Source organism: Puma concolor, chromosome E3 (assembly GCF_028749965.1).
Source record: "Puma concolor isolate L17-30 chromosome E3, mPumCon1.1.hap2, whole genome shotgun sequence".
NCBI classification, from domain to species: domain Eukaryota; kingdom Metazoa; phylum Chordata; class Mammalia; order Carnivora; family Felidae; genus Puma; species Puma concolor.
Window position 1 is genome coordinate 38,535,555 of NC_141682.1, and position 14,921 is coordinate 38,550,475.

General features: G+C 51.6%; 1 long non-coding RNA gene and 1 other non-coding gene across 2 annotated transcripts; both read right to left on the reverse strand.

Annotated features, from left to right (window-relative positions):
* Positions 1-5,837: 5,837 nt before the first annotated feature.
* LOC112853373 (U1 spliceosomal RNA) lies at positions 5,838-6,001 on the reverse strand. Its single transcript, XR_003222909.1, has one exon. It is a non-coding gene; the product is annotated as a U1 spliceosomal RNA (small nuclear RNA).
* A 2,332-nt stretch (positions 6,002-8,333) lies between these two features.
* LOC147573158 (uncharacterized) lies at positions 8,334-13,804 on the reverse strand. Its single transcript, XR_015245617.1, has 4 exons — positions 13,517-13,804; positions 12,748-13,012; positions 10,206-12,474; positions 8,334-8,912 (listed from the first exon to the last, which is right to left on the reverse strand). It is a non-coding gene; the product is annotated as an uncharacterized LOC147573158 (long non-coding RNA).
* Between the last annotated feature and the right edge of the window lie 1,117 nt (positions 13,805-14,921).

The window sequence follows — 14,921 nt, forward strand, 5'->3', positions numbered from 1 at the left end:
TGGCTCTGGACAGCCTTATCACCCATGTATTCATTCACTGGACACTTACTGAGCACCTACTATGTGTCAGCACTGGGTGACTTCACCCATCACAAGGGGGAATCAACAGATTCGTCTGCCCTCGCGTGGCCCACAGTCCTGGGCAGGGAAAAGGTGTGCAGGGAGACAGAGCTCTGTTTAGCAAATACATAGGTCTTTGCATCCTATGATAACCAGCCCTTGTTTGTTTCCTTTCTAGCCACACTCTGTAATCATTTATTCACTCATTTTATTTATTTGTGCGTTATTAAATATCCCGGGAGCTGTGAGCTCCGTGACGCAGGGACTGTGTCTGTCTTATTCATCTGCCCCCCGGTCCCCATGATCTTACTAGGTACCGGGCACACAATAGTTAGTGTGCAGTGCATTTTCTCAATTAAGATTAACAAGAATGGACGTGGAGCACAAAGTTGCTATCTCTGCCACAAGGTGGCAGCAAACGACAATCCACGGCTCCAGGGTCTGCACACCGAGGGGAATTTGGGGGGGAGATGGGGTCCAGAAATATTTCGCTGTACCTCGCACTCAGCAAGGAAACCAGCATGCTTGTCCTGGGCGTCAGTGCCGGGCGCGTAGTGAGCCTTAGCACGTAGTTGTTACAGCACGGAAAGCGTTAAGTTGGCATTAAGTATTCACAGAGTGGGATGCTTGCACCTGGAAGGATGGGGCCGAGCAGTCTGTCCCAAACTTTCCAGCTCCTAAGACTCCTTACAGCAGAGTGCACGTTAAAAGGCAGATTCCCGGGCATCGCTCAGAGGAGTCTAGGAATGTACCTGCTTAACAAGTTCCCCAAGCGATTGTTCAAAGTCGACAGGTCTGGCAGTGCTGACTGGCAGATCTTGGAGTTGGGGGGGGGGGGAAGGGGGGTGTCCTTCCAAGCGCTTAGGTATACCAGAGTGCTCGGACTAAAATGCCAACCCTAAGGGGGAGGTGGTGCGCTCATAAGCGGGGGAGGTCCGCTCGCCAGAGCTCCTCCCAGACGTGGGCGTGCTTCCACTCCAATTCACTCCCTTCCGTTCTGGCAGAATCTTCCCGGCTACCCACCCACACACGTGTCTCCTTTGCCACAGAAGGTGACAGCTTGGGGGAGCAGGAGCGGGCGTGGGAGATGCAGGGAGCGGGCCAGGAAGAGCCACAGGAGCAGAGGGAAGGCCCTGAGACTGCGGGGGAGACCCCAGGTTTCCTTGCTACCATGAGCGCCTCCCCTGCCTCCGATCGGTGAGCGAGCATGGGACTTTGAGCCCGGGGTGGGGGACAACCGACAGCCCAGCCGGCTGGGTACGGAGAGCTCAAAGTGGAAAATGCTGCCCAAAGTGGAGTGAGAACCTAACTCCCTCCTCCTCCAGCTCAAGGGAAGAGAATTAATTAATAATAGCACCTCCCAGCACGTGTTACCTGTTGTGAGCACTGTTTACTAATTATTCCTACCATCTATCGAGCACGCACTTGGCACGGGCTGTTCCAGGCACCGTTCTAAGGCTTTATAAACATTAGATCTTCAAAAACAACCTCTGTAGTGATGAAAATGCTTTGGAACTCCATAGAGGTGGTGGTTGCACTAAATGCCACTGAATTGTTTACATCAAAATGGTTAATGTTAAGTTAAAATGGTTAATGGTTATGTTATATGACTATCACCTAATTTTTTAATCTTTTTTTTTTTAAGTTTTATTTATGTAAGTAATCTCTATACCCAAGGCGGGGCTTGAACTCAGGACCACAAGATCAAGAGTCACGTGCTCTGAGCCAGCCAGCCACCTCACCTAAATTTTTTTTGAAAGAACCTTTAAGGGGCACCTGGGTGGCTCAGTCGGTTGAGCGTCAGACTTCCACTCAGGTCATGATCTTCCACTCAGGTTTGTGAGTTCAAGCCCCACATCAGGCCCTGTGCTGACAACTCAGAGCCTGGAGCCTGCTTCAGACTCTGTGTCTCCCTCTCACTCTCTGCCCCTCCCACACTCACTCTCTGTCTTGGGGATAAATAAACATTAAATTTTTTTTAATTTATTTTTTATTTTAAATTTTTAAATTTTATATTTTTTAATGTTTTTATTTAGTTTTGAGACACAGAGCATGAGCAGGGGAGGGGCAGAGAGAGAGGGAGACACAGAATCTGAAGCAGGTTCCAGGCTCCGAGCTGTCAGCACAGGGCCCAACGTGGGGCTCGAACTCAGACTGTGAGATCATGCCTTGGGCTGAAGTCGGATGCTGAACCGACTGAGCCACCTGGGCACCCCGATAAATAAACGTTAATTTAAAAATTAAAAAAAAAACTTTTAAGATCAAAACTATTTTAATCGTCCTTTTACAGACAAGGAAACTTTGGCACAGAGAGACTGAGTAACTTGCCTGAGGTCACACAGCTACTAAGGACTTCAGACCCAGGATTCTGGTTCTCCCATGCCTTCTTCTGCCTGGGACTATAGCTGAATTACCCAGAAGATATGGTTTTCCAGCCTGAATTGCAACGATATCCGGGCATCTGGCTCTGGACTAAGGGGGTACCAGAAGGGTGGACTGATTCCATGGAATCTCTGAGAAGTTAGTCTCAGGGACAGGAGCTTCAGCCTCTATCAGCTGCTTCCTACCAAAGCTGCCTTTTGTGAGGTAATTTTTGAAGATGTCAGAAACCACCTCACAACTCTGAATATCTCCCTCACAGATAGGCCACTGCCACAGGAAATTCAACCATTAGTAATGCATTTATTTGAGTAAAAAACACTGGGCTCAATTGCAGATGTCCTCAGAATGCATCCTATAGGGAAATGTCCTCAGTTGAATAGCTCAGTAAGACGCCAAGAACAGGTGGGGTGAGAAGGGGATTGGGAGTGAGAGGGTCCAAGGTCCAGACCCTTGTGGGGACACAAGTGGCCCTTGATCTGGGCCCTGGAATACATGAGGGCCCCAGGACAATGCTGAAGCGGGAGACGGTGGGGCATTTTTTTTTTATTGTGGTAAATACACATAACATAAAAGTTACCATCCTAACCATTTTTAAGTGTACAATTCAGTGGTTTTTAGTACATTCACAAGTTTGTGCAACTATCCACCACAATCTGGTTCCAGAACATTTTCATCATCCCCTCAAGTTGTCACTCCTCCTTTCTGCCTCCCTCAGCCCCTGGCCACCCCCAATCTGCTTTCTGCACCACATCTCATTTGTCCCGGGGCTGCCTCTAAGTTCCTTCTCCCTCCTCAGAGTGGAGCTCAGGAACCTCCTGGATTTGGTAATCTCAAGGGCCATAGGGGCCCTTGGCAGGGCGGCCATGTACAGGTGTGCACGCTGTAACCTGCACAACTCTTTGCAGGGGTCTCTGTCTTTGGGCAATTTTGATGGAACAAGAGGCTGAGTCTGGAGGGGCCTGATCCTGGAGGCTACACAGCCAGGCCCTGCCCACCTAGACCCTCCAGCCCTGCTCCCAGGTCTAGTCACTTCCGCACAAGCTTTGGGACTCCACCATGCCCTAAAGGTGGGGTCAAGGTCCAAAGGTGAGTAAAAGGATATCTAAGCCCCAGGAGCTTTCAGTGAGGAGGGCCAGGAGAGGGAGCAAAGGTAGGGTGCACTGGGAGTCAGTGCGGTGCTTGGAAGGGGGCTGGGTGGCAGAGTGGTGAGCAGTGGGTGCTGGGGTCAGGTCAGCCTGGGTGTGAGTTCTGGCCCTGCTACCTTGTAGTGTCCCTGCATTGTATATAGCGACAGTGTCCCTTCCTCTAAAGTGGGGATCACATGGGGGCGCCTGGGTGGCTCAGTCGGTTAAGCAACCGACTCTCGATTTCAGCTCAGCTCATGATCTCACAGTTCATGGGATCCATCCCTGCACGGGGCTCTGTGCTGACAGCTCGGAGCCTGCTTGGGATTCTCTCTCCACTCCCCCTCTCTTCTCAAAATACATAACTAAACTTAAAATAATAAAGTGGGGATAACGCGGACATTGTTAGGCCTTAAAAAGGAAGAGAAGTCTGCCACATGCTACAATGTAGATAAGCCTTGAATATGTGATGCTCAGTGAAAGAAACCAGTCACAAAAGGACAAATACTGTTTGAGTCCAGTTATACGAAGTGCCCAGAGTCCTCAAATTCATAGAGCCAGAAAGTGGATGGGTAGGGGTGGGGGTGGAGGAGGGGGCATGGGGAGTTAATGTTTAATGGGGACAGAATTTCAGTTTTGCAAGATGAGAAAGAAGGTTGTGGGGACAGATGGTGGTGAGGGCAGCACAACATCGTGAATGTACTTAATGGCACTGAAATGTACACTTAAAAATGGTTAAAATGGTACATTTTTTTCAAGTTTTTAATTCGTTAGTAAAATGTAAGGTGTTTTTTGTGTGTGGTTTTTTTTTTAAGGTTATTTATTTTGAGAGAGAGGCTTGAACCCACGAACCGTGAGATCATGATTTGAGCCACGATCAAGAGTCAAACACTTAACCGACTGAGCCACCCAGATGCCACTGTAAGTTTTTATTATGTATATCTGACCTTAATAATTAAAGAAATCAAATTGGAGGGGTGCCTGGGAGACTCAGTCAGTTAAGCGTCTGACTCTTGATTTTGGCTCAGATCATGATCTCACAGTTTGTGGGTTCGAGACCCACATCAGACACTGTGCTGACGGTGTGGAGCCTGCTTGGGGTTATCTGCTTGCACACACATGCTCTCTCTCTCAACATAAATACGTAAACATTTAAAACAAAATCACATTGGAAAAGTTAAAAAAAAAAGAAAAAGGGGGGGGTAAATCATGTCAGAAGAGAAGGACCATTTTCCATGGAACGTTTTTGAGAGGGGTGGCATTTGAGAGGGTGCAATGTAGGAAAATGATAACTCTGCTTTATTAAAACATAATTCTCGCACCATATAGTACACCCACTTACAGCATACAAGTCAGTGGCTTTTAATATATTCACAGAATGGTGCAACAACCACCACCAATTTTTAGAACATTTCCTCACCCCAAAAGAAATCCCATAACTTTTAGCAGTCACTCCCTATTCCCCACCCCCACTAACTTACCCTGGCAACCACTGATTGGCTTTATGTCTCTATGGATTCACTTATTCTGGACATTGCAGATAAATGGAATCATACACAACATGGCCTTTTGTGCCTGGCTTGCTTCGCCGAGCATGATGTCTTCAAGATTCCTCCGCGTTGTGGCAGGCGTCGGTATGGCTGAACTGTTTTTAGTCACGACGCTTCTGACAACAAACGTGGGGGGCCGGGGGGGTTTCTGCTCAACAACCAGTTCTCCGAATCTCTGGACACCAATTGGGTGTCCTATAATTCAACTCGATTCTGATACTAACTGCCTGGACACACCACAAGTCAGGAAGTACCGTGCAAGAAATTCTCCCTGGGGCTGCGTCGCCTTGTTGGCCTGTGGGAGGCCACCCGCAGGCTGCCCTATGCTATGGGTCACTAAGATGGGAGAGTGTCCAGGGTGGACGTGCCTGGGAGAGGAGGGGGCGGAGTGGGCACTCCCCAGCCCCTACTCTCCTGCCTTCACCCATGACCTTCCATAGGCCCCAACTACCTTGCTGGCAGCACAAAGTCCCCCTGTGGGGCTGGGAAGAAGGAAGCTTCTGTATTGATTTCCCACTACTGCTCTATCAAATTACCACACACTTAGTGGCTTCTAAAAACCCAGAAGTTGGGGCACCTGGGTGGCTCGGTCAGTTAAGCAACCGACTCTTGGTTTCAGCTCAAGTCATGATCTCACAGTTTTGTGAGTTCGAGCCCCACGTCAGGCTCTGTGCTGGTAGCACTGCCTTTCTTTTTTTTTTTTTCTTTTTTTTTTTTTTTTCAGGGGAAAGCGCGAACGCAGTCCCCCACTACCACAAATTATGCAGTCGAGTTTCCCACATTTGGGGAAATCGCAGGGGTCAGCACATCCGGAGTGCAATGGATAAGCCTCGCCCTGGGAAAACCACCTTCGTGATCATGGTATCTCCCCTGCCAGGTAAGTATGCACTGCCTTTCTTTTATAAGGACATCTGTCATTGGATGCAAGGCCCACCCTAAATCCAGGAAATCTCATCTTGAGATCTTAACTTAATTACATCTATAAAGAACTTTTTCCAAATAAGATCACATTCCTAGGTTGCAGGGGGTTAGGACTTGCACTTTTCTTTTTTGAGGGGCCACCATTGAGCCCACGGTAGGGCCCACCTTGTGACTGCACCTTTGGTTGGTTTGCCTCTTCCTTGTGCATTTTCCTTCTTATCCCTGTTTCCGTGGCCTGAGGTCACTGCAAAAGTAAAGTCCCTGCACCCAGGGTCTGTGCACGCAAGCTCTGGTTGGGGGGTCAGGACCAAGACAGCTATGGTCTCTGACTCCTCTCTTTTGGAAGGAGGATGCATTCCCATTGCCTTTCAGCAAATTAAGTGTAACACCATCCCTTCATCCTAGGTTCCTCTGGAACAGTGCAGGGGGAGGGCAGGGATGGGGAGAGAGAGAGGTGGGGCTGTGATGTGGTCAGCCAGATCTGAGAGAGGTTGGACCATGGCGCTGGAGCTGGGCACCCCAATATTAAGGGGTTGGCTCAGGTCATGATTCTGCCTGCCAGGCTGGGGTCACACCAAAGAGCTAGATGGGTGGAAGGGTAGTCACAGGCACCAAAACCTAGTTTGGCTCTATCAACAGAGCAGACCCCAAGGGACTCCCCTCCATGCCCAGTTCAGTCTCTGAGGCCCCAGTTGACCCACTAGTGCCTCCCCAAGCTCGCCCTGCCTGGGGGAGAAAGCCAGCGTCCTGAGCTGCCCACTCATCCTCTGTACCTGGGCCCAATCTGACTCTCTGGAGGCACTCAAAGCAATAGCCACCAACCACATGCAGCTGTTTAAATTAATTGTGTGGATATTAACATATCATATTTATATAAATATGAGCGATAAAATTAAAAACTCACTCACACTAGCCTCATTTTAACTGCTCAGTAGCCACATGTGGCTTGTGCCTCCCATATATATGGAATATTTCCATCATCTCAGGAAGTTCCATTGGACATGGCTTCTCCAGAGTCGCCCCTGGACCAGCAGAGGCTGGGCCCTTTCCGGAGAACAGGATGGACTGAAGGGGGGATGAAAAGGGGGGGGAGTGTTTGTCCAGAGCCAACTGGTGTTGACTCATCAGTCTCCGAGGCCTGGGCCCGGGCAAGGGATTAAGCCTGAGCCAGTGACCAGAGAATGGCCTGGGAGGGCAGCGCATGGGGGCTTGGCCACCCAGCTCCCTGGCAGGAATGTTAGACCTCAGCAGAGAGAGTGGACAAAGAGCCCAGGCGAACTCGGACTAGGCAGGCAGGCAGGAGGGATACAGGGGGTCAGCTCTATTTTACATCACAAATGGCAAAAATGGAACAGTGGTGGGTCAGTTTCTTTTTTCACTTAATGCACCCTCTGTTTCCCTCCCCGTGAGGCTACGGGACCCCCCTCCCCCCGCCCATGTGTGTGTCCTCTTCCACCCAATGTCCTGTCCATCTCAGCACTGATCAGCCATACCCTCTATTTTTTTCCTTTCTCAGGATGGGAATGTGTGGATTGTATCTTGTTAGCTGCTGTATTCCCAGGGCTAGGCATACAATAGGGGCCGAATAAATGGATGGGTGAATGTGTAGGAGGCACTGTGGAGGCAAGAAGTCAAGATCCTCCCCTGAGGGGTTAGGGGGCGCCTGATATTTCTGGAAATGTCAGTGATGCTTGGGAGGCAGTATGATGAAGGAACCAGGGTCCCTGCAAGCAAGGATCTCCCTCCCCTTCCTTGCCAGGGCTCCAACCACCCTCATCCTTGGGTCTGACTGCTTTCCTCACAGTGTCTCCAGGCCCCTCCTCCACAACTTTGTCTGTCTGGGGCACCCCATCACTGGGGACACAGGACAGGTGCCATCATCCATATCCACACACAGGTGGCATTAAACTTACACCATCCCCCATCCCCACCCCTCTGCAGTGAGCTCCCTGAGGACAGGAACCTGAATATGTTGTACTTGACCTCGTATCCTGAGTGCTTAAAACAGGCCTTGTCACATAGTAGGTGCTTAATAAATATTTGATGAACGAATGCTTTCTGTTCATCTGAACACCTTTTGTATACCATAGTTCTGACTCAGGACCTACTCACCTTTGGTTGGACCTCCTCTGTGGACCTTCCCTGTGAACACTATCATGCATTGACCCTCTCATTCATTCATTTGTTCATTCAGTAATGACATTGAGCACCTACACTGTGCCAGGCACCCTGCTGAATGGTGGCAGAGGTGGGGAACAAGGGCCCTGGCTCAGATTGCAGGGTTTATTTTTTTTAATGTTTATTTTATTTAAAAAGATTTTTTAACCTTTATTTATTATTGAGACACCGAGAGAGACAGAACATGAGCATGGGAAGGGCAAAGAGAGGGGAGACACAGAATCTGAAGCAGGCTCCAGGCTCTGAGCTGTCAGGACAGAGTCCAACATGGGGCTCGAACTCACAAACCACAAGATCATGACCTGAGCCGGAGTCGGATGCTTAACTGACTGAGCCACCCAGGCTCCCCATTAATGTTTATTTTTGAGAGAGAGTAAGAGAGAGAGAGGAGAGAGAGAGAGAGAGAGACCAAGTGAGAGTGGTGGAGGGTCAGAGAGAGGAGGAGACTTAGAATCCAAAGCAGGCTCCCAGCTGTCAGGAGACACAGAATCTGAAGCAGGCTCCAGGCTCCAAGCTGTCAGCAGATTCCGATGTGAGGCTCGAACTCACAAACATCGAGATCATGACCTGAGCCGAAGTCAGACACTTAAACGACTGAGCCATGCATGCGCCCCTCAGTTTGCAGGGTTTAAATCCTGAGTTCCTTCCTGACTACCTTGAGTAGGCACTTCACATCTTGGAGCCTTGGTTTCCACATCTGAAAAATGGGGAGAGGAAGGAGGGCCAGTTCATCATCTTTGTTGTGGCCATAATTTTACCACTGGGTGCTGATGTCAAAATCCACTGGATGGTATACTTTAAATATATACACTTTATTATATGGCTGTCACACGTCAATTAAGCTGGAATACATAGGCCAACTCCCTAACCCAAACACTTAGCACAGGGCCTAGCACATAGTGCAGCAAAAGTTGTGATTGTTAATATTACATGTCTTACTTCACTGAAGCTTTTCAAGACCCTATGGAGCAGGCGTCAGAATATTCCCACTTTTCAGGTGGAGAAACTGAGGCTCAGAGAGGTGAAGACATTTCCCCAGGGTCACATAGCTGGGTACCTGGCAGAGTCAGGACTCAAACCCAGCTTGGCTTCAAGCTAAAACCTGATTGGATTTTGTGTTCTGCCACTCGTGGCCTAGCTTATCCATCATTCAGGCCCCCAGACTCTGGAGGAAATGAGGTTCTGACCTTCTGACCTGGCCATTCCCAGGGGCTGTCACACCCTGGACACTGGCCCCAGAAATGTAGCCCTACCGGTCTGGGCAGCATGAGCCCTGGCAGGGCCCCGAAAGGTGGGGTAGAAGGAAGAAAGGCTGGGTGTTTAGGGGAGGATAGCAGTTTTGGGGTAGGGTTGGGCAGCCTGTCCTGCGGGGATCTCAGGCCTGGCAGAGCCTGTCTGGTCCCACCCAGCTCCGCTCTCTGCCCTGATGGCGTGACCTCCTCACTGGGAGGCCCTTACAGCCTGGCTGAGAGGCCCAGGGATGGGCTGGAAATGAAGTGTCTGGAGAGAGGGAGCAGGTTGTACTGGAAAGCAATCCAGGGTTCGGTATGAGGCCTGGATCTGCAAGAGGGACTGAGGGGATAGTAATGCTGGGTCAGAGTGGGTCCCAGCCTGTGGGTCGGGCAGGGGCTGAGAGGTCCCCTGCAGAGCCAAGGGTTAACCCCTCAGTGACTGGGTCCTGAGGGGGAAGGGCCAGGGCTGCCAAGGGACACCAGGGCCTCAGAGTGGCCACTACTCAACCACTGTCAGGAGCTGTTTCAATAGTTGGACAATAGACATGGCTGTTATAGGTATACACCTGCACCTAGAGAGGGCTGGCAGGATGGTCATCTGAGCAATGGCTCTCTGGGAGGGCAGCAGGGTGCGGCTGCCTGGCAGGCAGTGGGGAGGTGGCCAGGATGGGGCAGTCTGCCAGGAGCCCCCAGCGGGTAGGGGCCGGAGGCACATTCTTGGGGGATGACTCAAGGGGCAGGCAGAGTGGGTGACTCACCATGGACCCTCTCCTGCCTCTGCTGCCAGGGTCCAACCTCCCATCTGGCCTCAAGGGCTTTGTGGGGAGCTCACCAGGCCCCCAGCCCAGGACTGAGTGTGAGTCAGCCCATCTGGGCTGGAGAGCCAGCGTGATTTTTCCATCCCTTGCATTGTTCTGCAAGAAAAGTAAATACATGTTACAAAACACAGGGTGAAGCCGGGCCATTCCCCTCTTGTCCCCTTGAAGAGTGGGGAGAAGAGGGGATCCCATGCCAGGTGCTTGGCACGCATCATGGCACCCTGGCTCTTCCCCATTTTACAGATGGGGAAACCAAGATTCCAGAAGGGTAAGCCACCTCTGAAAGGACACACAGGTGGATGTGGCAGAGTCAGGATTCAAACCCAGTTTGGCTTCAAGCTACAGTCTGTGGGCTCTTCCCAGGTGGGTGTAGACCAGGGCCTGAGCATGTACCGCATCTTTCTGTTCACAGCTGTTTCTCAGGGTGGCCCAGAAACCACCTGCTTCAGTAACCTGGGGGAAGTTGTTTGTTAACATGCAGATTGCCGGGCCCTTCCAGACCCGCCCAACAAGGGGACTCTAGAATCCGCATTTTTAAATGCTCCTCAGGTGGAGGTGAGGTCATACAGTTGGAGACAGGAGATGGCTGTCCACGGGAGGATGGGAGGAGAAGGGGCTGTGGTAAGGATCGGGTTGCTGGGCCATCACACCCCTCTTTCTGGGGCTGGGGGAATGTTGCCCTTCTTGTTTCAGACTGGTTCGCAGGAACACCCCAAACCAGTGAGCGAGTGAGTGAACAACTCTCCAGCTGCTGGGGAAACAATGACCGCAAACAAGGAGGGGGTGGGTGACCCTTCAGAAGGTAGTGGCCTCTGGGGGTCAGCAGCCTAGCCCAGCTGCAGAGAGGGGACAGGCTTCAGGGGCCGAGGGTGGCCTGGTTGCCAGAGAACTGGATGGCCGCGCAGGTGCCCTCTCCGTGGGTTTAACCATCAAGCAAACCCGAGGAAAGCCAACACCCTCCCCCGAGCCCCCACCCCCGGTCGGCAGAGGGATGAGTCACTTGGCATACGAGGGCTCTGCGGAACCAAACAAATCCCATCTGCCCAGAGGAGGATGCACGGGGCCAGAACACAGCTCCCACCCCATCCGGCCTGCCCACAAGCCAGTGTCGTGCACACGTGTGTACGCGTGTGCATGCACACAGAGCTGCACCAGCTTGGAGCCCAGCTTGGAGAGAACGGAGGGGGAGGATGGTGAAGCACAGCCCAAATTCCTCCCTGAATCTGCTAATTCTCCCCGAAGCTCCTGGGCCTGACCCAGCTGAGTCAGCGGGAGGCTGGGAGGGTGGAGGTGGGTGGGGGTCCGAGCTCAGGGCTGGAGCAGGCTCACCCAGGAACCAGCCCCGCTGTGCACTGGGCCTCGCAGGGTCTCGATGCTCTTTCCTGGAACAGGAGATAAGAGAGCTTTTCCCCAGGTGGGGAGGGCTGGTCTCCTCCCCCCCCCCACCCCCAGCTTCACCCAGTGGGGGTCCGTGGGGGAGAAGGAATCAGCTGAGGCATTTTGGGCACATGCCATGTTGCCTGGCACAGAGTCCATCCTCAATAAATGAGACATGGCATTAATATAATCAGTGTCATGACTGTTAGCAGCTGAGCTACAAGGAGGCTAACCAGGAAGCGCCCCCAGCCCAGTTTCCTCCCCAAAGCCGACCTTCACCTTTCTAAGAAGTATGGGGAAAGGAGATTCAGAAATTGGGAGAAGTCTAGAGTTTTGACACTGCTTGGAGTTCCTGTAACTGCTTGTACCCCTCAGTGCCACAAGCATCCAGCCTCCAGCTATGGATGTAATGTCCTCCCATTTGTTGAGCCATCACTAGAGACAGAGGGTGTGCCAAGTGGGTGACAACCCATGGGGTCTCGCTCTCTGAGGTTGATGCTGTCATTGTGTGGCCATTTCACAGATGAGGACAACTGAGGCCGAGAGAGGCAAGATGACTTGCCCACGTCCACACAGCTGACAGAGACCAAGCGAGGACCCCAACCCAGGTCTCCCAGGCTGCTCCTCCCCATCTTTGGAGCTCTGATAAGGCTCTTCTTCCTCCCAGACTCATCCAGGTGAACTTGGCAGGTGTATCTTTGTATCAGCTCTTAGACTATCAGCAACTTGAGGGGAGAGCAGCTTCCTGCTTCAGCACAGGGTCTTTTTTCCCCCAAGTTTCCTATCTTTCATGATCTTTACTCCTCAGTATCTCCTGGTCCAGTAACAAAGTCTGAAAAGGAAAGAGTTACTTCACTAGAGCGTGGTGGTGGGTGAAGCAGAAGAGGGTCATCAGGGAAGGCTCTGGGAGGAGGGAATGCCAGACTTCAGTCGTTTTTAAACAAGTTTTTAAAAAGTAACTGAAAAGGCAATTCAAACACATATAAAAAAAATAAAATTGAGACATTTAAAAATAAAAATAGATAAAAAATAAAATCCAAATACTGTAAAAGGGTATACAATGAAAATTCAGATTTCTCTGTCATCCCCCCCTAAGGGGACTCACAGCTTGTGGATCCTTCCAGAAGCTTTCTGTGCATATACATATGTATATTCTCTTCCTCGCACTGTACTTCTGGTGCCTGGCTAAGTGTGTCCACATCAGGCCCTCATTCTTTTCCAGCTGCATAGTTTCGTAGTGTGGATACATCGTGGATTATTTAACCACTTTCTCCCCATGACCATCAGGTTGTCTCCGGAGCTTTCTCCATAGCAACAGTGCTTCCATGAACATCCCTTAAGGGATGCTGAGCTCCCATGTGAGAGCCACCCTGTAGGGATAGGCAAGAGAGAGAAGTAAGGAAAGGGTTTACAGGCAGAGTTGCCACATGGGCAAAAGCAGAGGGATCAACAAGGTTTCCTCTTGAGGCCCCGGCTAAGGCCCACTTGGGCCGTGGCGAAGGGGTTGTGGGCGGGTAAACTCTGCTGAGTTAGTGTTCAGGCCCCAAGTCCACCCGCCTCCACCCACACCTGTAATCTGAAACCTTGGCTTCTCCCTGACACCTGTTCCCAATGTTAGATGGCTGGACCTGAGTCCTTTGGTGCCCTGCAGGCCCCATCCCTTAAGAGAAAGGCCCTTTGCTGTGTTTTGTCTTTTCCCTTTTCTTATCTTGTAGTGGAACCAGGCAGCCGCAGCTGGAAGAGTGTTACTGAGTATCAGCTGGATGAGTGAAGGAAGGAACTCACTGAAAGCAGTAGGCCCTCCCCAAGAAAAATGCACAAATGGGCACATTTTGAAAGAAGCTATAAGGATGCACAGACCCTCTTAAGCTCACCCACAGATGCCTCATTAAGAATAAGATTTTCCAGGGTGCCTGGTGGCTCAATCAGTTGAGCATCCAACTTTGGCTCAGGTCATGATCTCACGACTAGTGAGTTGGAGCCCCGCGTCAGGCTCTCTGCTGTCAGTGCAGAGCCCGCTTCAGATCCTCTGTCCTCTCTCTCTCTCTCTGCCATTAACATTAACAAACAAAAAAGAGTTAGTTTTTCCTAGCGTCTCTGTAACACTTCAAAACTGAAGTGTGTAAATGGTCGGGACAAGAGATGGCCTAAAGGAACCTGTGTTTCTCAGATGCTCTGAGGTCTGGGGCAGTAAAAGCCCTTGGGGATCAACATCCCCACCAACGTCCTTATTTTATAAAGAAAAACATCTGGGGAAGGGACTAGCCTGAGGACTCTGGATCCCCAGTGGGGGATCCTGCCTCCCTGCCCTGCAGACCTCATTGCTTCTCCTTACCAGCTGGGCTCAGACCCCAGCCCCAGCACCCTCTAAAGTGGCGTGAACCTTCCTTCCCAGCTGTCTGGGCCCCATGTGAGCTCACTCAGACTGTTTACTGCCCAACTGCAGGCTTCTGGAGTAGCACATGCCTAATCTGGGTGCACAGACGCCCACTGTCTAACCCAGGCACATGGTGGCACACAATTTAACCTGGGTACATGCTGGCAGAATTGTGTAACATGGCAATTTTGAACCAGAACCCAGCTGCTTTTATGACCAGCCACGAAGTGGTTCCATCATGCCAGGGCCTGGAGTTATTCAAGTTTCAAAGGATTCGGCTTGATAATGACGGCCACACTTCCTGCACATTTGGGCCAGGCACCGTGTTATGTACTCTGTGAAATCTCAACAGGACTCTCCTACTAACCTTTTTTTGGGCTGGGGGCAGTTGTTATCACTGTTTGGCAAATAAGGAAACTGAGGCTGGGAACGGTCAGCAGCCTTGCCAGGTGTCAGCTGACCGTTTGTGGCGGAAGTCTTGGGGGATTTGAGGCGCGACAGGTGCGTGCTTTTCTCAGTCGTCATTGACACTATTACCACCTGAGTGTCATTCACGAGCTATCCAAGGCACAGAGACCCGTCAGGTCTTTGCCACACCTGTCTGGGCGGGGGACACCTGGGTGTGAGCCAAGGAGAGGCGAGCGTGGCGCGCCAGGGGCAGCCGGGAGCCAGGTGAAGGCCCTCAGCCAGGGGGCGCGCCGGGGCCCCCGGGGAGGGGGTGTGAGGGTGGGGCTGGGTGTGCCCGGGAAAGCTGGCGGAGCGCCCCTGCCCACCTGCCAGCCACAAGCGTGCGGGGGCCGGGGTGGGTGGGCGGTGTCCGGATAGGACCGCGTGTCCCACCCCCAGCCCTGGCCTGGCACCCCACTCGCTCGCACCAGGCCTAGGGCGCGCGCCCGAGGGGG